This window comes from Nicotiana sylvestris, chromosome 8, assembly GCF_000393655.2.
Source record: "Nicotiana sylvestris chromosome 8, ASM39365v2, whole genome shotgun sequence".
Classification (NCBI taxonomy): Eukaryota; Viridiplantae; Streptophyta; class Magnoliopsida; order Solanales; family Solanaceae; genus Nicotiana; species Nicotiana sylvestris.
The window spans coordinates 33,841,531-33,868,093 of record NC_091064.1 but is presented as its reverse complement, the minus strand read 5'-3'; positions in this window follow the sequence as shown (position 1 = coordinate 33,868,093).

The following is a 26,563-nucleotide window of genomic DNA, read 5'->3' as shown; positions in this document are numbered from 1 at the left end:
ATGTTGGGTGCCTCCGGCGTCTGGACCTCGATCTTGTTGGCATAAATAAGATCTTGTATTGCATGCCTTAACCTCCAACATTTTTCGATATCATGCCCAAGCATTCTTGAGCAGTACTCGCAGCTTATCGATCGGTCCAAATTTTGGGGTGGGGGGTTTGCCCCCCTAGGCTCGACAGGACTCACCAATCCTAACTGCCTCAATTTGTGGAACAAGGCGGTATAGGTCTCTCCCAACTCAGTAAAAGCTCTCTGTCTCTGTAGCCTGTCATTTCTAGCAGCTTGATTTCCTCGAAAGCCTGCCCCTGGAGGGTTCCTGTATGCCCTTGGTGGAGGGTAGGCGTTTTGGGGTGGAGGGTATGTGTTCTGTGGAGGTAGATATGCATTTTGGGGAGCCGGCGCGCGCCATTGCGGGCAAACTGGAGGCTGAGTGTATGTTTGGGCTTGGTGCACGGAGAAGTGTGGTTCTTGAGGTGGATAGTAGTGTTGTGGCGGGCTGTATGGATAATTTGGCATGTGGGGTCTGGGTTGGTTGTAGTATGGTTTGCCGGACCTGGACCAACCACCTGTCTCAACCGTGGCAACTTCTTCTTTCTTCTTCCTTCCCAGCGCACCTCCCGTGCCGCTCTGAATAGCCTGGGTCGTTGCCTTGAGCGCTGAGTAGTTCAGGATTTTATCGGACCTCAGTCCCTCCTCTATCATGACCCCTATCTTTACTACTTCATTGAAGTATTTTCCAACCGTCGTCACCAAGTGACCAAAGTAAGTTGGATCCAGCATTTGTAGGAAGTAGTCTACCATTTCTCCCTCTCTCATGGGAGGATCAACCCTGGCTGCCTGTTCTCTCCAGCAGAAACCAAACTCGCGAAAGCTTTCCCCAGGCTTCTTTCCGGTCCTCAGTAATGTGAGACGGTCAGGGACTATCTCGAGATTGTATTGAAAGCGACCTGCGAAAGCCTGTGCTAGATCATCCCAAGTGTACCATCTGCTGGTATCTTGTCTGGTATACCATTCCAATGCCGATCCACTTAAGCTTTGACCAAAATAAGCTATCAGTAGCTCATCTTTGCCGCCTGCGCCTCTCATTTTGTTGCGAAAACCCCGTAAATGTGCCATAGGATCACCGTGCCCTTCGTATAAGTCAAACTTGGGCATTTTGAACCCTGCCGGGAGTTGGACGTCCGGGAAAGGGCATAGATCCTTGTAGGCCACGCTGACCTGGTTGCCCAATCCATGCATGCTCCTGAAAGATTGCTCCAGGCTCTTGAACTTCCTCATTACCTCATCCTGCTCTGGAACCTTAACCGGCTTTTCAATCTCCACCGGGACTTCCAAGTGTGGATTATAGGTATAGGGTTCTGGTTCATTGAATGTGGGCTCAGAGGGATAGTACTACGCATCGTGAGCCTGAAACAACGGCTCACTAGTTGATCTTTGCAGTGTGGCTGGTGTGGGTCCCATAAAAGTGGGAACATTTGGTGTTGGGAGATGTTGATGGGGTGGTGGAGCTTGGGAATCATAGGGGCTTCTCTCTTGTTAATAGCGGTGATTCGGGAGGCTCGTTGAAGGGCCAGAGTGAGGGTATTCCGGCATATGCCCTAGTGGCTCAGGGCTCTTTTGTACTTTAGCCAAGGCTAACTGTATCGCATTCATCTCCAATCCCATCCTCTCTATCTTCTCCATTGCCTCTTTCAGCAATTGGCTTACTGGCCTTTCTTCCTCGGCACTATTTTCTGAAGTAGTCATGATTATTGGTATAGGTCCCTTGGATCTGGTTTGATAAGGATGTGTTGCCAGAACGCTTTAACAACTACCTGTCTGGTATTTGTGGAAAACAACAAACTTGTTAGCGTTAGAGTTTAACAGATTTGGTAATAGCACATTGGGGATGCAATTCTCCTAAGCAGTTAACCATTTCTAACATGTTTTTGCTTCGACCGCATGTGTCATCCCGACTTGCTTTATTTGTGCCTTTAAAGTGTTTTGGGAACCCCCCGTTTTTCTCTCTATTATTCTTTTCTCTTTTTTTCCTTCTCTCTTTTTTCCTTTTTCTTTCTTTCTTCTTTTTTCTTTTTCTTTCTTTTTAGTGGCGGTTGAATCTTATGTGGATTGCCTACGTATCACGTCCCCGCGTGAATCAGACCGGGCGTAGTTTTGCCACAAAGTAAAGACACAAAATTCTTTTGGAATCATTTCAATCATCACCAAAATTTGCTATTACAAACTACTTATTTTAAACAAAGAACAGCAACAGTACAGATTCCAAAATTCTTAACCTGACTCGACAAAAAGAAAAAAACAACATATGGGAAGATAACAGACCCATAAAGTCAACAAACAAGACTCGAACTAGGGATATATTAAGGATTTAGGTGCTCGCGAGGCATCGTTCGACCTTTCTGCGGGCTTTGGCGTAAGACCCCTTTGTAAGCTTTTCAACTCATTCATAATCCGGTGAACGTATCCCATGACGGAGGCGAGTAGGGTATCACGAGGCATTTGCTCACATGCTAAGCATCTCATGTAAATGTAGTGCCCAATCTCGTCAATCCTACCTCGGATGTTGTCCCTTTCCCTGAATAATTGCTCGATTCGCTAGTTTTTCAACCCCAGTGCTTGAGCATTGTCGGCAAGTCGATCCTGGAACCTCTCCATTTGTTTTTCCATTCTGGCCATCACATCATAACAGCGCCTTCTGTCAGCTTGGGCATCTCGGGCTTGTTTGAAGATCCGCTCCTGAAGAGTGGAGTTTGTTTCTCTTAATAGTCCGATGCTTATTTCAGAATCCCTTATGACTTGTTACAGATGCTTTCTCCGTGCCATTGTACCCTTTGCCCATCTGACCCACATTCTCGCTATGCAAGCTTCAGATCTCTCCAAGTCCTCTCGGCTTTTGCTGACCTAACTCCTCAGCTCTGCTATCAACCTCTCGTTGGACCGATTTTTCTGTTGGTTGTCAGCCTCTTTTCTTATTTGTCGGATTCGGGCCTTTAGCACCCCATTTTCTTGGGCCAACTTGTTCTTTTCCCCTTTGTCGGCAGCAACTTGCACATTGTTTTCAAATTCCAGATCCCTAATCTGTTGTCTCAACTTGCCTATTTATGCCCTGTAGTTTTCTTCTTTTGCAAGCCAGCCCCATTGTTCTTGCGATGACTCAACAAAATCTTGGAGGTGAGGTCTTTTGGTTGGCCGTTCTGGTTCGTCTCTCGCAGTGCTCTTGTTTCTATGCCAAGCGAGATAAGCAAGTGAGACTTCACCTCTGGATAGGTCACACACTCGAGTATTTGCCGGCAAACACTGGCATTTGCTCCATATATAACGAACTATCTTTTCATGAAAATGGCCGTCGTTGCTAACCTCGACTGCATAAATACTGAGATCTTTGTCTGGGTGTACCACCTGACATCTCCCCAATTGTCTCATCACCCGGTAAGGTGCATAAGGTTGAATACCTCTGAGTCCCATTAAAAGGAAGTAAGGACCAGTGGCGGGCATATACACAATTTCTTCAACAGGAAGCCAACCCAATGTCCAATCTATTCATACTGCGGTGATGGCACGAAGATAGGATACCCAGTCTTCAAACCCTTCCGGTAATCTGAGCCCTGAAACCCTCAGGTTATATCCTTCGATGCAGCCTTCGTTCGTAGATATATAGCGCATATACTGAGGATGATGACATAAGTGCTCGATCATCCACATCTGCAATAACAAATTGCATCCTTCGAAGAAATCTGCCCCGGCTTTACAGGCTGTGAGAGCTCGGTATATCTCGGACACTATCATAGGAACAAACGTGCTTTTGTTGTTGGTAACTAGGACCTTGATGATTCCAGCCACCTTTAAATCAATATTTCTATCTTTCCGAGGAAACACCACAATGCCCAAGAACGCTACCATGAAGGCGAACCGCCTATGTTCATCCCACTTTGTCCGATTCCCTCTGCTGAAAATACCGCTTTCCGGATCATCGAATCCTCCTATATGCCCGTACCTCTGGTATGTGAATTGCAGAGTAGAAAACCGCCTGTCCAACTCAGAGTACGGGACTCCCTTGCTTATCTTCAGTAGATCCACGAACTTGTGCGAATTTACGGCCCTCGGAGCGATCAGATATTTGTGCCTTAACCCCTCAGTAACATCCATATAGCCTGCTACCTCTTCTAAGGTTGGGGTGAGTTCAAAATCCGAGAAGTGGAATACATTGTGGTCCGGGTCCCAAAATGTAACCAAAGCCTTTATGATGTCGCATCTGGGTCTGACATTCAACAAACTGGTCAGACCTCCCAGATGCAGTTTGATCTTGTCTTGCTCTGACTTTTCCAAATTCTCCCACCACAAGCGCAACTCCAAAGGGAGCTTGCTCCTAACTGTTACCGGCAAACTTGGGCCTATGCTCATTCTGCATGTTGGTTTGGTATGATTAGGACTCGTGGGACTCCAAGAAAGAATAAACCAAAACTGACGCACATTTAAATAAAACTCCGGTCTTGTCAATATGGCCTTTCAGCATTTGAAGCAGATTTAAAGGTTGTGTTTTACCAACCGGATGAAACCTTTGAGAAACAAATGAGCAAGAGCGGCGTTCTTGCTAAAATAGCCTTCCGGCGTCTTTTTAGGGACATTCGGCCATTTTTCAAGAATGGAGTCGCCTGACTTCTTTATGACGAAAAATTGAGGTTTGGATATTTTTGCCTATTTTTTGCAAAAAAGGGGAAAGTTGGACCCTATGGGGGTTGCCTACGTATCTCACACCCTGCGAGAATCAAACTGGCGTAGTTCGGGCAGAGAACATAAACCAAATTTTGGAAACAATATATTTTTTTTCATTTTCCATGACACGACAAACTATTTTTCCTCTTCTATTTTGAAAATAAGACAAAACAAAGACTCTTTTTTTTTCTTTTTTTCTTTTTTTATTTTAACAAACAATGATCACCCTATTTTCCAAACCAAAAATAAAAGACTCTTTTTCTATATATTTTTTTTTGCTTTTTTTTTGAGTGAAACAAACTATTAAAAAAATAAAACATTTTTCTTTTTTCATTTTCCCAAAATTTTGGCAGAATTTCGACAGTATTTGGGCATTGGTTTTTCTAAAATAGGCAATTAACTCTCTACACTGTTACTTCACTCTTTTTTTTCACAATTTTCCAATATTCCAGATTTTCGAAGCCGGTCAGCATGCAAGTCTGAAGCAAATAAATGCATAAAGCAAACAGGATGCAGCAGGGTGGTCTTTTCTTTTCAGGTTGCTATTCCTAGACGGACTCAACCCCTGTGTTGAGTCCCCTAAGTCAAATGCACATGATGCAAATAAGCGTTCCTACTAGGGATCCGACATGAGGCTTTGTTATACTAAGTTTTAAAACCTAGGTGTTTGTTCTAGACCTGGCTTACCCGATCGGACAACTCGAGCCGAGGATGGGAGCTGTGTACCGGTAACCAAAGGGCCATCCGGTTTTGCAACTCCTCCGAATCCTCGTTCTATTTTGGTATACGACACTAACAGAAAGAAGTCACGACCAGCGTGCACTCCTCAAGAGAGAGAAGGAGAGGGGTTTCGGCACAGTTTATATATACAGTCCAAATAATATCAAAGCGGTAAAAAATATCATTTTGCACATTTTAAGCCCAATCATAAAATAAGATCAGATAATAGACAATGCCGAATAATAACAATTATTCTAAGCTCGAATTCTTGAACCCTGAACCAGAGATTCTGGGTATTTGGCATCCCCAACAGAGTCGCCAGAGCTGTCACACCTCCCCTTTCCGCCCCCGCGAGAGGGTGAAGGAGTTTTTCCAATTAAAGGACAATCGAAACGGGATTTGTTTTTTTATTTCAGAGTCGCCACTTGGGAGATTTATGGTGTTCCAAGTCACCGGTTGAATCCCGAATCGAGGAAACGAATGACTCTATTTAACAGTCTGCGCACCAGAAATCCGGATAAGGAATTCTATTAACCCGGGAGAAAGTGTGAGGCATTCCCGAGTTCCGTGGTTCTAGAACGATCGCTCAACTGTCATATTCGACTTGATTATCTGATTTTATACAAATATGAACTTATGTGCAAATTTTAACTCTTTATCGCTTTCATTATTATAATTATTATTATTATTACAGGAAATTGCAACGTTGTAAAAATGTATCTCGAACCGCGTCACAATCAATGTACCCATGGTCGTCAACACACTTTGACTCCGTTAAGATTTGGATTTGGGTCACATAAATGTGCACCCGAGTTTAAGAAAATTAAATTATTAAAGGCGCGCCTAAAGCGACTAGCGTATCATTTACTTTGGGTAGGGCCGTGAAATTTTGCTAAACGGTCCATCCCGAAGTCTAAGCAATTTTAAAGCAAATATTTACTGAGGGCCCCGTAATTTTGTATTTTTATTCGGCGAGGCTCATCTCATTCTTATTTTTTAAAAGGAATTTGCAACGTCATGGACACGCATCTCGAACCACGTCACAATCAATGTACCCGTGATTAGAGACACATTTCGACTCCGCTGAGATTTGGATTTAGGTCACATAAATATGCACCCGAGTTTAAGAAAGTAAGATTAATTAAGACGCGTCCTAAAGGACTATCGTGTTGTTATTTTGGGTAAGGCCGTGGAGTTCGCTAAGCGGCCTATCCCGAGTTCTAAGTAATCAACATATACATTTTGTGAGGGCCCCGCAATCTATGCGTTTTATTTGGCAAGGCTCGTCTCATTTTATTTAAAAGGGCGTCCTATAGTGGCTATGTTTTCTATTGAGTTTGTCTCTAATAATGAAAGAAGAAGAACGGTCCAACTTTATTTACATGCTTACAAGTTAGTTATAGTCGGGTTTCGAATATGATTTGCAAAATCCAAAACATGAACGCGTATATGGGCCATTGCTTAGATATTACGGGCCCAGGCCCAATGTGCATAAAATGAAACTCGGCCTGGGCCTTCCTTATTCTAGTTGGGCCTATTTAACTTATTTGGTATATGTTTGACATTTATAGGGGGGGGGACTGAAATATAATGTGTTGCTTGTCTTAATCAAGCCATATTCCTACCAACTTAAAAAAAACAGGCCATTTGTTTAAGGAAGTAACTATTGGGTACCTAACATGCTTCTTGACAAATAATAATGAACTAATAGAACATAACTACTACAACATTAATCCCTTTTAATTATAAGCAACTCGTAGAGTTTTTCAACTAAATGATATGTGTAAAGGTTCAGTTACATCACAACTGACTACATAGTTCTATTAGAGAAAGCGAACTATCATACATACAACTAATGTTCAGTATATTTCTAAAGTGAATCCAAAATAACTTCAACTTCTTTATTTCTTTGTATTCATGCTTCAAATTTCAGCCTACATTGATCAGTGTATCAGTGGTGTACCTGGTATTTGGGAAAGCAAGAGAAGAAGAGGAATGATCAGTGGAAACAATAACATACACAGCGACAGCAGCAACAGAAAAACAACAACACAACCCCAGCAGTCAGATTTTTGTTATCAACAGCAAACCCAACCAAACAAAATCCAGTAATACCCAGTAGGAGAAACCAACAACAGATTTGAACCAAACAGAGGTCCAGTGAACTCGGAACGCCCAAAACAACTCAACTGAAACAATGCTCAACCAGTAAAGGACCCAGTTTGCAGCTCAGCAGCAACAAAACAAATACAAGCTAAGTAGAGAAGGAAAAAGATGCAGAAAAGCAGTAGCTTCTGACTGTTATGGTCAAAAATCCAGCACACTCTTACTCTATATTATTCTGAAATTAGACTGACCTATTAAAGGTTGAAGGACCAGCCTTGTTTTTGCTTTTTTTTTTATCTCTCAACCTTAAAACTGTTCAGCCCTCCACTTAACTGTCCACCCCTTAACTCTAAAAATCAGCCTATTTATAAGCCATAAATGGCTAGGGGTGAGCATTCGGTATTTCGGTTCGGTATTTAAGAATTTCGGTTTGGTATTTCGGTATTCGGTTTATCGATTGTGTATACCAAATACCGTACCAAATTATTTCGGTACGATTCAGTATTTCTTATTTTGGTTCGGTATGGTTTCGGTACGGTTTCGGTTTAACCAAGACCCATTCAGATTGTTGCATTTCAGTAATTTAACCAAAAAAATTAGAATAATGGGAGTAATATCTGCCCGTAAACGAGTCCATGTAAATTGATTCAAGTGAAAGTAGCTAGCTCTTCAGCTACCATACACCAGAGACAAGTAGACAATGGTTGATAGTTTGACAAACCCTTTCATATTTTACGTGTCAGTGCCCTTGGGAAAGTGGGTTGAACAATATCATGTCAATAAGCAAGGAATACCATGGCCATGGCAATATTATGTATCAAATATTCCAAGAAGCAACAGTATGCACAATTCAAAGGCTCAAAGATTCAACAAATGCAACACCTAAATAACTCATCTACTGGCTGCATTACCAATTAACAGATGCAGATGCAGCAGTCTTAACCAACAGATGCAGCAGCAGTCTAACCAACAGATGCATCAGCTTAACAATATCTTTCCAACAGATGCAGCAGTAGTCTAATGTAACTGCAGCTAAGCAAAAGCTAAAAATTCAAAAGGCAACAACACATGCAGCAACAATATGCACACTTCAAAGGCTCAAAGATGCAACAGATGCATCACCTAAATAGCTCATCTACTGGCTGCATTACCAATTAACAGATGCAGATGCAACAGTCTTAACCAACAGATGCAGCAACAGTCTAACCAGCAGATGCATTAGCTTAACAATATCTTTCCAACAGATGCAGCAACAGTCTAATGTAACTGCAGCTAAGCAAAAGCTAAAAATTCAAAAGGCAACAACACATGCAGCAGCAGTATGCACAATTCAAAGTCTCAAAGAGGCAACAGATGCAACACCTAAATAGCTCATCTACTGGCTGCATTACCAATTAACAGATGTAGATGCAGCAGTCTTAACCAACAGATGCAACAACTTAACAAAATTAACAATAAAAACAATAAATTATCAAGGTGCAACAGATGCAGGCATGCAACAGTCTTAACAAAATTAGCACTTAACAGAGTAGTATGTTCATTACTCTGAGCTGTTGTTGAAATTGGATTTTCATTAGGAACAGGTCTAATGATAGTTCGAGCCTTCGAGGAGATGTTGGTGGAGATGCAAAAAGCATAGAGGTTTCTAGGACTTGACGACTTATACGACTTATACTTTCTTGATGAAGCAATAGTCTTTGTGCTCTTAGTGCTATCATGTATAAACCAGCCGCCAAGAAAACTATCAGTACTCAGTAGACCAAAAACTCCAGCAGCTGAGAATAATCCTTGTCCTACTACTAAACAACTTTCCTTTCCTATTTCCCAATTTTTTAGATGTCCAGACTCTACACTTAGCCCTATTAGTAACAATATCTCCACAACAGCAAAAGAAACCCTCAGCTTGCCAAACAAGAGTGTTGAGAGAATCAGAATGAGTATCCCAATAAAGTATATGAGGAGGAGTTGCTTTGCTCACAACAATCAACAAATATGTGTGTTCAATCACCATGGCAATAGCCAGAGCCAAAAATGCAGTAGAAGCACACAGTAGAGGTGTTTTCCCACTACCACTATATGTGCATTCATTTCTCCCTCCTCCTTTCCCACTCAATATCACCTGCAATTTCCATTTAACATAAGTATTTTTCAATTCCAATATGCAACAATTCACTGTTCTAAAAGATGTTTTTAACTAAAATTGGCCTTCTTTCATGAACCTTTCCCTGTTTTCAACATAAATTGTGGTACATCTTTTTGAGAGAAACTATGTAGCATAATTTAACTTCTTACAAAAATCAGGTCACCTAAAAGATAACGATAAAGTAAATTTGAAACATAAAGTAAATTACATGTTGCAATATGTTAAGACATACTTATAGTATACAGTTCTTTTACACCATCTGCGTATATAAGTTAAATACGAAAAATAAACCTACTTGAGAATGCGTGGCTTCGGCAATGAGGGAGAGAATGAAGCAGAGGAGGCCAAGAAGTATTGACAAGACCATAAGAAATGCACCCATTTTGCTACCTAAATTGGTACTAGGGCGACTTGGTGCAAGATCTGCATGAGTCACAGCCATTCAAGCAACAATAGGAATATAAATCATAAGTTAGAATATTATATTTTGATGACAATAAAACAAAACTACAAAAGTATTAAGATTCCACCAAGAGATGATTATAACTCTTTTCACATTCTGTTACCTTTGTGAAATATTCCTGAAAGAAACTAAGATTTCAACAAGCTAACTTATTATGACTCCATCAACCAACAACCATAAGAATGTCACAACAAAGAAGACAAACAGTGAATTCACTCAACTGTCATCATCCTAAAGTGTCTATCACAAGAAAAATGCAAGGAAAGTTCTAAAAATCAGACCTAAACAAAGTAATCATATGGTAAGCCAAACACATAGTCGTGTACTCACAACTGTTATTATACAAGCAAATTAATTAAACAGCATGAACGTGATACAAATGATATTTGCCTACTAAAGGGAAAAGCTCGGAAAAACAGTTCATTCAATCAGCAGTACAACCAAAAGAAAACGAAACATACCTTTGAAATTGAAATTGAATCGAGCTCGGAACACTGGAACAGGACAGCAACATCTTCGACACTTCGTTTGCCCGGAATTTGTGAGGAGTGAGGAATCGAATCGAGCTGGGAATCGCCGCCTATAACCCTAAATTAGTTTGATGCAGAAAATCAGAAATTAAAAAACTTATGCGTCTGAACTCTGAACTCAAAAAGTTCAAAACTTAAAAATATAAAAACTCAGAAGAAACCTCAGAGATTACTGGGATGAGATGAGATGAGACTTACAAAACTTACAAAAGTAGTGAAGTTAACCAATGAAGATGAGATGAGACTCGAGCTCGACTGTCGACTGGTCATAGACTCGCAGAGTCGCAGTCGATTCTCGATTCAGATGATATCCTAAGCTAAGCCCTAATGCCCTAATTTGATTCAATATTCAGATGGTCTGAGTAAAGAGAGTAACTAAGGGCCTAAGGCTGTAAGAGAAGACTGAAGAGATTAGAGAGGAAGAGTAATGGGCTTGGGGCTTGGGTAATTGGGCTTGGGGGAGCTGGGTGGGACGGTATGGCCGTATGGGCTTGGGTAATTCGTAATTGGGCTTGAGAAGAGATTAGAGAGGAAGAGTATATATTATATAGGGTCACCAAATTTTCGGTATTTCGGTTTACCGAAATTATAAAATTATAATACCGAGAACCGAACCGAAATACCAAAAATCCAGTACCGAATTAGACCAAAAAACCGAAAAAACCGAAACCGAAATACCAAATTAATTTGGTTCGGTTCGGAATTCGGGTTTTCGGATTTTATGCCTACCCCTAGAAATGGCAAGCCCCTAGGCTGCCTTGATCCCTTCAGCCTTTTTCTGCCCATACCCCTTAATTCCCCATGCCTAAATGTCTTTTCTTGATCCCCACTATATTGTTCCCATGCTTGTCCTATTTGTTTTAATCAAGAGTCATGGGTGTATTATAATATTCTCTTAATTCCCATGCTTGTTGTTTTGTTCCCTCTTGTCATTAAAATAAGTTTAACAAATGACCCCTAGGCAGTCCCCAGCTTTACAGCCTGTTAACATGTTACTAAACTCCCAAAATTACCCCTTAACCCTTTGCATATTACTGTGTTACCCTAACCCTTAATAGTCAGTATATAAACCCCTCTAAATTCAATTAATCACTGACTACTAGCTAATCAGCTTAAGCCTAACACTGATTCCTGTTAGGTTTCTACAGCTATATCCAATTCCTAAACTAAGTTCAACTCAAAAATCAGATCACAAACAGGGGTTCTAATCAAATGGTATGAGTTGGTCATATTGGGAGCCAATCCTGACCAACTCAGAGCCAACAAATGCAAAAGACAACAGCCAACAGGCTAAGCTCGAAGCAGTGATGAATAATGAACAGGCTTCTATGAAAATCATGATGTTACTGAATGAATGAGTAGTCTAATTCACAGACAAAACTGAACATATTCCAAAGGTTCATTATAAGTTAGCATACAGATTTTGATGAATTACTGTTCTGGCAAACATACATGGAGGGTATTAATGAGCTACTGTCCTGTTTTCCTCTAATTTCAAACAAATTAATTGACGACACTTATTTAAATGACTATACAAGCTATAATATACAACATACAATCAATAAAACACAAAAACAAACTAAACACTATCTCAGGGTTCACAGAATTGACAGAAAATCAGAAACAAACCAAACTAAACATGAAAAAAAGATAGAATTTATAGGAGAACAAAAGAAAGGACAAAAAATTACCTCAGGGATTTGAAATCAAAACTGACCCAAGCTCGAACTCGGGCTCGACCATATTTGGGGTCGAATGGACTTTAATCGAAGTGTTCTCAACTGAGAACACCTCGGTTAAAGTCTATTAAACCCCGATCCTTTTGTTCATTTGGATAGACCCCCCTAGATTTGAGTTCTATGGTTCTTGGGGCTCGAATTAAGGGTTCGATCCTTTCTGGTTAGATTCGAACGGAACCTAGGTCATTCAGGGTGTGAGGAAGGTCAGGAGGTGTTGTGGTATGAGTTTGGGGTCGGTGGGTGTAGATCTGGTTTTTGCTCGAATCTTCGATTGAAGATTCGAGAAGCTGCAGGGTGATTCGAGGTAAATGGTTAACGGATTCATGTTCAGGGTGGTTGGGTGCATCAGGGGTGTTATTTTGGTAGTCATCGGAGCCGTGGTTGCCAGGTTTACGGTGGAGGGATCCTAAGGCGGCTAGGGTTCGAGTAGAGAGGGGGGTTCTGGGACGAAGGTGAACAGTGGGCGAGGGGGGGTTGGTTTGGGGCGTGGGGTGATGGATTGGGCCTTATATACTGCGTGTGTGGTTTAATCATGGCCGCTGGATCACTCAAGATCGATGGCCAGGATTAGGTGAGTTAAACGATACGGCGTCGTTTGGTTAAGTAGGGGGGCCGGTTCGAACCAGGCAACGGGTCGGGTTCAGGGAACGGGTAAGGAAGATGAGACCCTGGCCGTTGGATTGATTTAATCCAACGGCTCCGATAAAAAGGAACCAAAACGATGCCGTTTGAAGCGTCAGGAAGCTTGACCAAATTGGACCGGGTGTGGGGTTGCTTTGGGCCTGGATTTGGGTCCACCTAGGGTGGCCCAATCCCGATTTCCTTCATTTTTCACCCATTTTCCTTCTTTTCTTTAAATTATCAAAATTAAACAAAAAATCCTAAATAAATTATAAAATCAAAAATAAAATTACACATATATTATTTAACACCTATAATGATTAACACACAATATTAAAAAAAATAAAATCACACAATGACAAGAAATACACGTGCATATATTTTGTGATTTTCTTTTAACCAAATTATGGGTAATTAATTCGTAAATGCACCACTAATTCCTAAATGCATGCAACATGTATTTTTGTATTTTTAACTATAGCAAGGCGAGCATTTATAGACAGAATAATTATCAAAACGTCACGCAAATTCTCAAAATTATACCCGAAGGTAACTTGTTTTATTTCTTTTTCGATTTCTTTTGGAGTAGTTTCCGTGAAGCAAAAATCACATGCTCACAACATGCACATACGAAATACAAATAAATCACAAACAACACAAAACCATTTTATTTTGAATTTTTGGGAGTAGTTCTCATAGGGCAAAAATCACATGTTCACACCGATTATATTGACTTTATGGTGAGGATGAGAGTAAAAGCACGAAGAGTGTTGTCGTGCAGTATATATTGATTCTTATGGTGAGGAAGAGAGTAAAAGCACGAAGAGTGATGCCGTGCATTTGTTTGATTTCTGATTCTTGTTGATAATTGAGATATGGTGTTCCTCGTATTTACTTGCTGTCTTTCTATTTTTAATTGATGTTTCCCCGCAGCATATTTCCCCCTCCCATCCTTCACTGTACATTTCTGCTTCTATTTTTCGTTGTATGTGATTTAACTGCACAGATTTATTTGGTAGTCTGGTCCTAGCCTTGTCACTGCTTCGCCGAGGTTAGGCTAGGCACTTACCAGCACATGGGGTCGGTTGTGATGATACTATACTCTGCGCTATGTGCAGATCCCGGCGCAGTAACTTTTGGACCTTAGCTTTGGGTGGCTGCCTTCAGTCCATACGGAGATTCAAGGTAGTTCTGCAGGCGTCCGCAGGCCCTGACGTCTCCCTCTATCCTTTCTCCCTGTTTCATTTATGCAATTCAGAAACAGTGCTGCATTTACTTTTCGGACCTTGTTTGTAATATTCCTAGACCGTCTGTGAAGCTGTGACACCAGTTCTGGGTAGTCTTTGTTTAGGAAGTTGTATTGGATATATTTAAATGATTTTATTGTTTCTTCCGCTTGTTTAAATTCCGCTGTCTATAAGCTATTGTTTCATAATTATTAAAGGATTAAAATGGGAAAAAGGTAATTTGTTCAAACAGTTGGCTTGCCTAGCTTTCATTAGTAGGTGGGGAATCTGGGTCGTGACACCAATAAGGAAAAAAAAGCCTACTTGACTGCAACATTAAAGTGTTTATTGCCTGATCAATGGCTAAAAAAAGCACTTAATACTGACCATTTTGACTATTTTTGGTTTCAATTATACAAGAACCCTGAATTACTTGACTGCAACATTAAAGTGTTTATTGCCTAATCAATGGCTAAAAAAAGCACTTAATACTGGCCATTTTGACTATTTTTGGTTTCAATTATACAAGAACCCTCAATGTGAGTTTAATTCTGAAAGTCCTAACAATTTTAAGAACTCATGGAATCAATGCTCGCTGAAAAGGTATTTTTAGGACTTCTAGTTTCATAGGCGGCTGCAAGGGATGGTTATGTTCAAAGTAACAACTGATCTCACAAGTTTCGCCATTTGCTAAGGGTTCTTCAAAATATCGAGAGATCATGCTATGGGATATGTATAATGATATTTATAATGGTTATAGTTCTACTATCAGAGGTAGTATTAAGCTACTCATATGTGAATATTTTTCTTTTATCAAAAACCTTCATCAACATAAATAATGTCCAGAATAATATCGTATGGAGTTTCCTAAGACACCATTCTGCTTTGCTATGTCACGACCCGGAATTCTCACCATCGGGATCGTGATGGAGCCTAACATCGCACTCGCCAGGCAAGCCAACATTAGAGTTTTATTCATCTTTTTCCTTTATATTTCATAATTTCAAATTAACAAAACTAAATCAAACTGAAATAAATGCGGAAGTACATAATTAACCAGTTATAGGGATGGACATCGGTCGGTTCGGTTCGGTTTTAAACATTATCGGTTTTGCCTATCGGTTATCGGTTTACAAATATCATAACCCGATAACCAAACCGATAAAATATTGGTTATCGGTTAATCAATTATATATCGTTATCGGTTCGGTTATCGGTTTACCCGATAACATAAAACAACTAAAAAAATTTGCAATATATAAAATAAAGAAATCAAACTGCCAGAACGTGTAAACTGCCAACTTTTGTTGTTTCTTAACAAAAGCACGCTCCCACTTCTGTGCAGTATCTACTGATGTCTGGCGGAGAACTGGTGGTGAGTCTTGCGTCTTGACTCTTGGGGGCTGCGACGGAAACAAGAATGAGAACTGAGAGACAAACGACTGAAGAGTGAAGAGTGAAGAGGGAATTAGGAAAATAAATAACCCTAGTATATACTTAAGGGTAAATTAGTAAATTACATCATTCTTATTGGGTTATCGGTTTTTACCCAATAACAAAAATGCAAACCGAGCCCGAACCAATAACCCAATAAAAAAAAATTTAACCCGTTACCGAACCGTTAACCCAATAACCCAATACCGATAACCCAATAAAGAATTAACGGTTCGGGTTATCGGTTTTACCCGATATATGCCCACCCCTAGCCAGTTTTCTATATACTATTAACAATACTGAAACCGTTACCACCTCGAAATTAGTGTCGCAATCCATGAACACACTACGAATATCTACAAACATTGGTCTGAAAAGAAATTACATCTGTTTCGAAAGAAAAGAAAACAAGAAATGTAGAAACATAGGAAGGGACGCCAGGGCCTGTGGACACCAGCAGGACTACCTTGGGTCTCCTAGATGAAATGCCTGCAACCGACCTCTCGATTAGTCACAACTAGCTCCAAAATCTGCACAGAAAATGCAGAATCAATACAACCGACCCATGTACTGGTAAGTGCCGAGCCTAACCTCGACGAGGTAGTGACGACGCTACCGTGGGACATTTACAATATAACCTACATACAGTATATAATAACGTAAAAAAATGACGTACGAGACAAAATGAAATAGGAGTTTGCATAAAAAATGGATACGGAACTCAAATATCTTTTCAGTACCCAACTATAACCAATCCTTAAGAGAGTTACAAAACTACAGAGTAAATTCACAACAGAAGAAGAATACATAAACAACAAACTGATGTGGCGCGCATCCCGATCCCACCATATAATCAGTAACAATATGAACATTAACCTTATTACTCCGTGTCAATCCATCCTTATTACTCCTGTTATGGTGCGCAACCCGATCCCACCGTATAATAATAATCCAACATTATTACTCCTCAATGTATCACCCTTATTCCTCCTGTTGCGGCGTGCAACCCGATCCCACCATATCAGTACCAATCACACAATAAGAGCAAGAATTTTACAACTTAGCTCAAAACCCTCCATAATATTTAAGCCTCAAACCAAAACAAACAGATGGCTATACAATTATGAAACTTCACTCCATTAATACTAGAAATCGAGACCAACCAAAATATACCATAAAACACCGATAAACCAACTTAAACCAATAATGTAATACAATGAAACTACAGAATAATTAATACCTTTAATAAAGAAAACAACATCTAACAAGGAGCAATTAAACTGGAAGCACCAATAAGCATGTAGCAGTTAAGACAGAAAAATAATATATTAAGAACAGGGAAAGGAACATGTTAAATGGATAATTTGGTGACTTATAGGTACTTATAACCTATACGCCACACAGATGGATTTTTACGTAGAAATTAAGTCGGGAATTCCTAATTCCTCAAGTCAAAGTTAGACACAACACTTACCTCAATCCAACGGCCAACACAACGCTCAATTACCGCTTTTCCTCTAGTTTCCACCTCCGAACCACTCGTATCTAGTCGTAATTAACTTAATAACATCAATTATCGGTAAAGAAATCAATTCCAATACAAAATTATAAGTGTCCCAATATTTTCCCCAAAAAGTCAAAAACCGACCCGGGCCCGCTTGGTCAAAACCCAAAATTTAGACCAAAACCTGATTACCCATTCATCCCCGAGCCCGGATATACAATTAGTTTTGGAATCCGACCTCAATTTGAGGCCTAAATCTCCAAATTTTCGAAATTCCTAAGTTCTACCCAAAAATCCCCAATTCCACCATGAAAAATCCTAGATTCTAGGTTGGAATCCTTTAAAAAGAAGTAAAAGGTTGAAACAAATGAGTTAAGATTCATTTAACTATGATTTGGAGAAGAAATGGTCTTTGGAAAATCGCCTTTTGAGGCTTAGATTTTGAAAAATGGGAGAATGAATGAAAAATCCCGTCCAAAATCGTTTTTGAACAGTTGCAGGTATTGCATTTGCGATTTGCGAACTCCGCAAATGCGAACATCCCTTCGCAAATGTGGAGAATGCCCAGGACCTGCTACCATCGCAAATGCGAACAATTGTTCGCAAATGCGGCCTGTGCTTATCGCAATTGCGAACTTGAGCTTCGCAATTGCGAAGGTCCCCTCCCAGCCCTTCTACTCGCAAATGCGAAACTTCTTCGCAAATGCGAGGCTCGCATTTGCGAGCCAGACTTCACAAATACGAAGTCTGCAGACCTGAAGCATACCGGCAAAATTTCTTAAGTCCAAATCACTCCGTAGTCTATCCGAAACTCACCCGAGCCCTCGGGGATCCAAACCAAATATGCACACAAGTCTTAAAACATTATACAAACTTGTTCGCATGATCAAATCGCCAAAATAACACTTAGAACTACGAATTTACCACCAAATTGCATGAAATTTTCAAGAAAGTTTCAAAACTTCTATTTCTTCAACCAAAGGTCCGAATCACGTCAAATCACTTTCGTTTCTCACCAAATTTCATATAAAAGGTATAAATATAGTAACGGACATGTACCGAGCTCCGGAACCAGAATACGGACCCGGAACCAACAAGATCAAATATTAACCAAGTTGTTAAAACCTTTATAATTTTAGTCTTACAATTTTCATCAAAAATTTATTTCTCGGGCTAGGGACCTCGAAATTCGATTCCGGGCATACGCCCAAGTCTTATATTTTACTACGGATCCATCGGGATAGTTAAAACATGGGTCCAGTTCCGTTTACCCAAAACATTGACCAAAGTCAACAAAAATCAACTTTTTAGGCCAAAAATTATTATTTCAACAATTTTTCATATAAAAGCTTCTGGAAGCATGCATGGACTGCGCACACAAATTGAGGAGAGATAAAATGAGGTTTTTAAGGTCTTGCAACACAAAATCAAGTTCTGAAACAGAAGATGACCTTTTGGGTCATCACATTTGAATTAAAGTAGCTTCTAAGGACCAAATGCCGGAAAACACCTTTTAAGTGGTAAAACTGATTATATGAATAAGAAGTTATGTTTATGAATGACATGCAATGTTGAATTATTCCTTTCGCAAACTTTTTTTGGTTGCTCTACAATGTCACGCAAATTACGAGCACCATCTTAAAAATATTACTGAAATATTGAAAAAGGAATGGCAAGCAACAAACTCTTTGAGCTTTTTAAGGTCAACAATATGATTATACAATGACCAAACTGATATTTTGATGAACTAAGTGCTTCATTAGGTCCAAAAATTCTTAAATATGGTTCCATACCCTATTTTAGTAATTAGATGTATCTTGATAACTACACTTCGAGTCCAAACTAGTTGTGGTGAGTATATGAATCCTCTATATCTATTAAACTTTATTTAGGCCAACTAGATTGGCAGGTTACGACCGAACTTAATATTCAAGTGATTCATTGTATTTTACACTTTGGGTGGTACAAACGGTGTCGGAAATTGGGGGCAGTGGGTAGGGACGATCGGAGACTGCATGGTAGATTTGGGGGTGGGGTAGGGGTGGGAATGATGAAAATGAATTCTGAAAAATATTTTCCTTTCTATTGGTAGAGAATTATTTCCTTAAATTAGAGTAAAATACAAGGGTGTTTGACTAAATTTATAAGCTGATCAACCTGATTTATAATCACCTTTTGATTTATCTACATATTTGATAAACATCCAAAATGCTTATATGCCAAAATCAACCAAAGGTAATAAGCTGATCACCATCAACTTGTGACTTTTCAACTTATATACGATTTTAGTTTGGCCAAAACTTTGACCATTTTATCGTTAATAATATTTTAGGTCACAAAATATCTTCCTCAAAACAAAACTCCTAACTTTCTCTTCATTTCATATTCAGCGTTTCCTCTTTTTCTTTACAAAACTATTTTTTTTTGTTCATACTAATTCTTCAAAAAATCAATATCATAACATGGCACTGTTTTTTTAGTATTACCTGACTTAAGTTTTACTTAGTCAATTTTCTTAGTTTCTTCTAGTTATATTTGTTTACTGCATTGAAAAAATTAGTGGGCCACATTTTTTATCTCATAGTTTTCACTATTACTTGTTATTTTTTTAGCTTTATTAGTTAAATTGTAAGCCTGTAAAAGGGCACTAGTTTTTTTTTTTTTTTTTTTTTGTGTTTTAAGAAATCGAATTTAGCAGTAAAAAGATCTTCCTTTCTTATAAACTTTTTTTTTTCAAAATCTTTCTCATAACCTCGCCTACTATTTTTCTCTCATGTTTTCAACATCTTTCGTATCAGAGCACCTGGGCGAGCATGGTTTATCTACACATTTGATATACAACTAAAGTGCTTATAAACAAAGTGCGTATAAGCCAAAATCAGTCAAAAACCATAATTTGGTTATTTTTAACTTATGATTTTTCAGGTTACAAGCAATTTTAATTTGACCTATTTTTTTTTACCTTTTCATCCTTTATAATATTTTATAATTCACAAAATACCTTTTCCAAAATAAAACTCCTAAGATTTTCTTCATTCCATATTAGTTATTCCTTAGTTTCTTTACAAATCTACTTTTTAATTTATAATCTATGTAGAACTTTTAGGGGCATCTTAGTTATTTTAATAAAAGAATTTACCAAATACATAAACTACTTATTATCGATTTTTATACTTCTACTAAACACGCCTACTTATTTATAAAATTAATTTCAACACTTAAAATATTTTTTAATACTTCAAGTTTATTAATTTATAATCAACTAATCCAAACGGGCTCTAGATTCATAAAAAATATTTTTTAAAATATTCAAACAAACCAAACATATTAAAATTAAAAAATATTTTACACCATGCCAAACACGTTGTGACTATCAATCAACCACAACCCATTTCTTTAACCCATTTTTTGAACTTGTTATGCTTCAAAGCCCATATAATCAGAGTCACTGCTTGGCAACTAAAATTAGAATTTTTAAATATATATTAGTTTACAAATTAAGGTATTCTTTTCATTTGTTAACTGCTACAATACACCATTGAAAATAGAGAATTCTACAAAAATATCCAAAATAAGTCCAAACTTACCAACCTCTAGCCCTTACTCACAGACTCACCAAACCTAGCCAAGTGTATAAAAATTTAAAACCCAAGATAAATAAGGATTCTTTTCACGCGCAAAGATCTCCTTCCATATTTTTAAGCATGATCAGCAATATTAGAAGCAAGACGAAAAGAAAATTTTATGGACGAAGTAAGTGGTAACAAACAAGGTGATGAAACACAAAAGAAATATACAACATTCTAAAAACCTAAGAAAAAATGAATCTTTTTTAACAATTATGGTTGAAATTTATTAAAATATAGATGAGTCAATATACAAAATTTGAGGAAGATTGGAGGTGATTTGGACATGTTTTGTACCAAAATTTGTAGTTGAAATTGAGTGAAACTTTCTCTATGAGATATGAATCAAACATGTATCTCATATGTATAGCACATACATGTATACATGGATATACAGGAGATACACCCGAGATACAGATTGAGATACACATATCATCTTCTTCCATGTTCATCTTGTGTACTTCGAATTTGGCTCAAATTTCAATTCAAACAACCTAAAATCTCCACCAAATCATCTCAAAGTAGAGATTTACACTCTTTAAGATGTACCCATTCTATTCCAATAACACCTACTCGAAATAAATTCTAATTTTGAAAATCCAAAATTTTGAATTCATGCTAAAGCAAGCTTCAATGGCTGTCCATGACGTACTCGTTTTCCCTCACTTGAGTTTTGTCCCATTAGGGTTTTCTCAAGGAGGTTTTTAACGAGGCGACAAAAGGGACACTTCGAGTCAAAGTATGCGAGGGAGGGATTGTTTTTCTCTTTCATTGCCTGACTCCTCAATACTCTCCAAGTCAAACAATGAAGGGACTAGATTAACTGAAAGTGGGACGACCCGTGCAAAATTACAACCAAAGCAAATAATGGTTCGTTCCAATTAGAGACAATGGAAGGAAAACAATTACGGAACAATTAGAACATTTGCCACCTTAATTACTTCAACTTCTAAAAGGAAGAAGTGCCCCCAAGTTATACTCTTTTTCCCTCACTTGAGCTTTGTCCTATTAGGATTTTCTTAAGGAGGTTTTTAACGAGGCAACAAAAGGGACACTTCGAGTCGAAGTATGTGAGGGAGGGACTGTTTTTCTCTTTTATTGCCCAACTCCTCAATAATCTCCGAGTCAAGCAATGAAGGGGCCAAATAGACTGGGACTGGGACTAGATCGTCAGGCAATGCCAAAAATTTGTAACTTTCTCCAATCATGTAATCAGAGCAATAACATCAAAGTAATAAACGACTTACGTTTATTAGAAAGACCTATCCGCCCTCGGCTGCACATTAATGAAAGGCTAAGTTCGACCCAACTCGAACAACACCTATCGTCCCTCAGCCGCACATTAATAAAAGATTAAGTTCGACCCAGCTTGAACAACACCTATCAACCATCGCGATCGATCTCACATTAAAAAAAGATTAAGTTCGACCCAGCTCGAACAACGCCTATTGGCCCTTGGCCGCACATTAATAAACGATTAAGTTCGATCTAGCTTGAACAACACCTATCGTCTATCAGCCGCACATTAATAAAAGGTTAAGTTCAACCTAGCTCAAACAACACCTATCGGCCCTCGGCCGCACATTAATAAAAGGTTAAGTTCGACCCAGTTCGAACAACACCTATCGGCCCTTGGTCGCATATTAATAAAATGTTAAGTTTGACCTAGCTCGAACAACACCTATCGACCCTTGGCCGCACATTAACAAAAGGTTAAGTTCAACTCATATCGAATAATACCTATCGGCCCTCGATAGCGATTAACAAAGGTTAAAATTCGACTAAGTTCGAACAACGCCTACCAGCCCTCGACCGCGATTTAAAGAGGTTAAAATTCGACCATGTTCAAATGACACCTATCGGACCTCGACCACGTTTCGATAGAAGGATAAACTTAATCGAACAAGAAGCTAAGTGTGACCAGGTTCAAACCTAATCGATCAATCCGCAGACATACTCGATCTATAAGGACAAAGGGGTAGTTTAGCCCTATGGCTATTCAACTCAAAGTCTACGACCAATCAAAGAATGATAACAAAAGTATGAGGGATCAAAACACGTAAAGTACAGGCACAAACCATGGCAAATAAGAAAGGCGCAAATGAAAACAAAAACCAACTTTGATATTTATAGACAGAAGTTTCTTACAAAGGCTGTTGAAGACTAGTAAAAAATACATAAAATTATAGAAACAAACTACTACTGGCCATCGACATCATGACCCATGACGTCTTCATCGATTCGATCTTCAACGCCCTCTCCCTCCCCGCCCAGTGGGTAAATAGAATCGTACCAAGCCTCATCCTCAAGGCGATCTACAACATCTTCCCCATCCTCATATTCATCACTAGGGTGAGGCATAATTGTAAGAAGCTCGAGCCTCACGATCCTTGACTCAAGATTCCTCAAAGTCCATGGCAGAAATGGAACCCGCCACATGCAACTCACAAAGCACATCTTATCGGGACTCGATATGAATCCATTCTTAATACATCTCACAAGGAACGTTGGGGAAGCTAGAAGCCGTAGATGAATAAGGTCATGCAAGAAGTTTGGCCTTCTCGGCCTTCGGAGCGACAACTTGATCATAAAGATCAGAGGTCTCTTTTTTCAACTCCCCAAACCTTTCTTTGAGCCGCTTTTCTTTATCCCTCGCCGTCGACAAGTAATTTTCTCACTCAGAACGAAGGGTCCGATTCTACACTTCAAGGAACTCCACCCTCCTCTAAGCCTCCGACCGAGCAAAATTCGGCTTATCAAGCTCCTCATATTTCTCATCGACCTCTCCACTAAGAGCCTCCTCCTTGAACCGACACTCTTCGAGTTGGCCTCGCAGTATGACCAATTGGGGTTGGAGATTACTGGATTGGGCCTTTACGCCCCTGCTAAGCTCAAATACTCCTCTTTTCTCCTTAATGTTCCTTTAAGGATGTTGCATTTCTCCACAACTCGCATCAACTCCTCATCTCTCTTCTTTAAGTCCTCCATCAGGACCTACAAAATGTCGCTTTCGCTAAGCTGACACCAGAGCTCCCAGTACTTCCCAAGACACATTGTATACTTTTCCTTCAGCTTCACGTAAATGTTTTTACACCTCTTCTCCCATCGAGCACTCTCATTCTCTAGAATAACCGTCTACAAAACAAAGAAAAAGAATTAGAACTTACAATAGAAATGTAACGACCCGATCGGTCGTTTCATGAGTTACCACTCTGTTTTCCCTATTTCTGCTTCTTTATGCCTTGTTCAGCTGTATTATGTGGTATCGGGTTAGTTGGTTTGAGTTCGGAGTGGTTTTGGATAGGTTGGAGACACTTAGTCTTTTTTGAGTAAGCTTAAGTTGGAAAAGTCAACTGGAGGTTGACTTATATGAAAAAGGGCTCGGATGTGAATTCTGATGGTTTGGATGGCTTCGTTATGTGATTTGGGACGTAGGAGTGTGTTTGGAATATAATTTGGAGGTCCGTGCTAGATTTAGGCTTGAATTGGCGAAATTGGAATTTTGGCGCTTTCTAGTTGGTAGTGGAAATTTTGATATCGAAGTCGGAATGGAATTTTGATAGTCAGAGTAGGTTCATTGTGTCATTTGGGATGTGTGTGTAAAATTTCAGGTCATTCAGAGGAGTTTTGATAGACTTTTTGATGTTTGCGGAATTCGGAAGTTTTGGAATCCTTAGGCTTGAATCAAATGGTGATTTGGCGTTTTAATGTTGTTTTGAGTGTTCCGAAGATTGGTATAAGTTTGAATAGTAGTATATGACTTGTTTGTACTTTTGGTTGAGGTCCCGGGGGCCTCAAGATGATTTCAGATGATTATCGGGAAGTTTGGAAATTTGTTGGAGCAGCCTCAGCAGCTGAGTTTTTGTCATAACTGCACCTGCGGATTGGGGACCACAGGTGCGAGCCGCAGAAGCAGAGAATTGACCGCAAAACTGATGGTCAACTATTTGGGCGAGCATCGCAGATGTAGAAGGTATGTCACACCTATGAGCCTGTAGATGCAGAAATTGGGTCGCATGTGCAGTAAGGGAAATTAACTGAAAAACTGCAGAAGCGGTCCCGCAGATGCGGGAAATGGACCGCAGGTGCGGTATCACTGGGCAGAACATATAAATAGATGCCTTCGCGAAATTTTGCTAAGTTTCACCAATTTTGAAGGCGGGAAGAGATCTAGGGTTGTGATATTTCTAGAAAATCGAAGGGTTTCAGTTGGGTAAGCTTCTTATGCCTTATTATTTGTGTTTATGGCCATTTTTCCATTGTTTAATCATGGTATTAGTGGAAAATCAAGGAGGAAAGTTGGGAGATTAAGTCCTCGAATTGGAGACTTTGATTTGAGGATTCGAGGGGTCGTGTGTGGTCGGATTTTGATGTATTTGGTATGTATGAACTCGTGAGAGTGTAAGGATTCTAGTTTTGTGATTTTTATCAGAATCTGAGACATAGGCCCGGGGGGTCGGGTTTGACCAATTTTGGGATTTTAGAGTTAAATTGATAATATTCGTATGGGTTTCATTCCTTTAGCATATATTGATGGTTATATACTGATTTTGGTTAGATTAGGGGCATTTGGAGGCCAAATCGAGAGGCAAAGACGTCGCAGGCTAGAGTTTGGCTTGGCTTGAGGTAAGTAACGCTTCCAAACTTGATTTTGAGGGTTCGAAATCCCGAACTGTGTGTTCTATGATTACTATTAAGGTGACACAAATGCCAAGTGACGGGCGTGTGGGTGTGCACCGTGAGAAATGTGGCCTGGATCATCCCATGGCACCGCTTAGTGACTCTTTCATGCTGATATTGGTGTTGTAATCATGTGATTAAGTTAATGAGCTGCAAATCATGCTAATTATCATGTTAAGGCTTCACGGCAACACTATTGAGACCCTAGAGGTTGTTTCTTGCTGTCATGTCATTAGCTTCATTTATATTCTATACTTAGTCCTGTTCATGCATATTATATGATGCCTCAATCTTGATTTTTGCTATTTGACATATCATATCATTGTTCGGGCTATTATCATGAGATTTTGAGCCCGTGTGTGTGATACCGGAGAGTATTAACTGAGTGAGGCTGAGAGCGTGATATTGATTGACAGTATGGGATCCGACTGCACACCGTAGCGAGATATTGATCATGCATTCGCTGGCATTGATATAGCACTTGGGCTAAGAGAAGCCCCTACGGAGTCTTTACACCCCCAGTGAGTGCAGTTGATGATATTGAGTGATTGATCTTTCCTAGACATGGATCTTGTCCGAAGTATTGGTATGGAGACTGATCTTCTCCATGAGGCTGGATTAGCCTGTTTCCTCGGTACTGGGTGACTTATAGTCAGTGATGTATATATTCCGTGATGGATCTTCCCTGCGCTGAACGGGTCATATATAGTATCGAGTGGTTGAGCAATGTGAGTGGAAGTATTATACGTAACATTGATCATGCTATCTTTGCATTGGTACTTAGAGGTTCCTGAGCTTTATACTCTGTATTGTTTATACTGTGATTAATCACTGCTGAGAATTTACTTGAACTGTAAGCATGCCATTTTTTCTGTACAATTAAATGTTGCTACCTGTTGAGGTTTGGTTCGTCACTACCATTAATCCATAGTTTGGACTTGTTACTTATTGAGTTGGTGTACTCACATTACCCCATGCACCCATGTGTGCAGATCCAGGTATCTCGAGGCACGGTAGCAGTTGCTACTCTTACCAATTGGAGACTTTTCTCTGGAGATT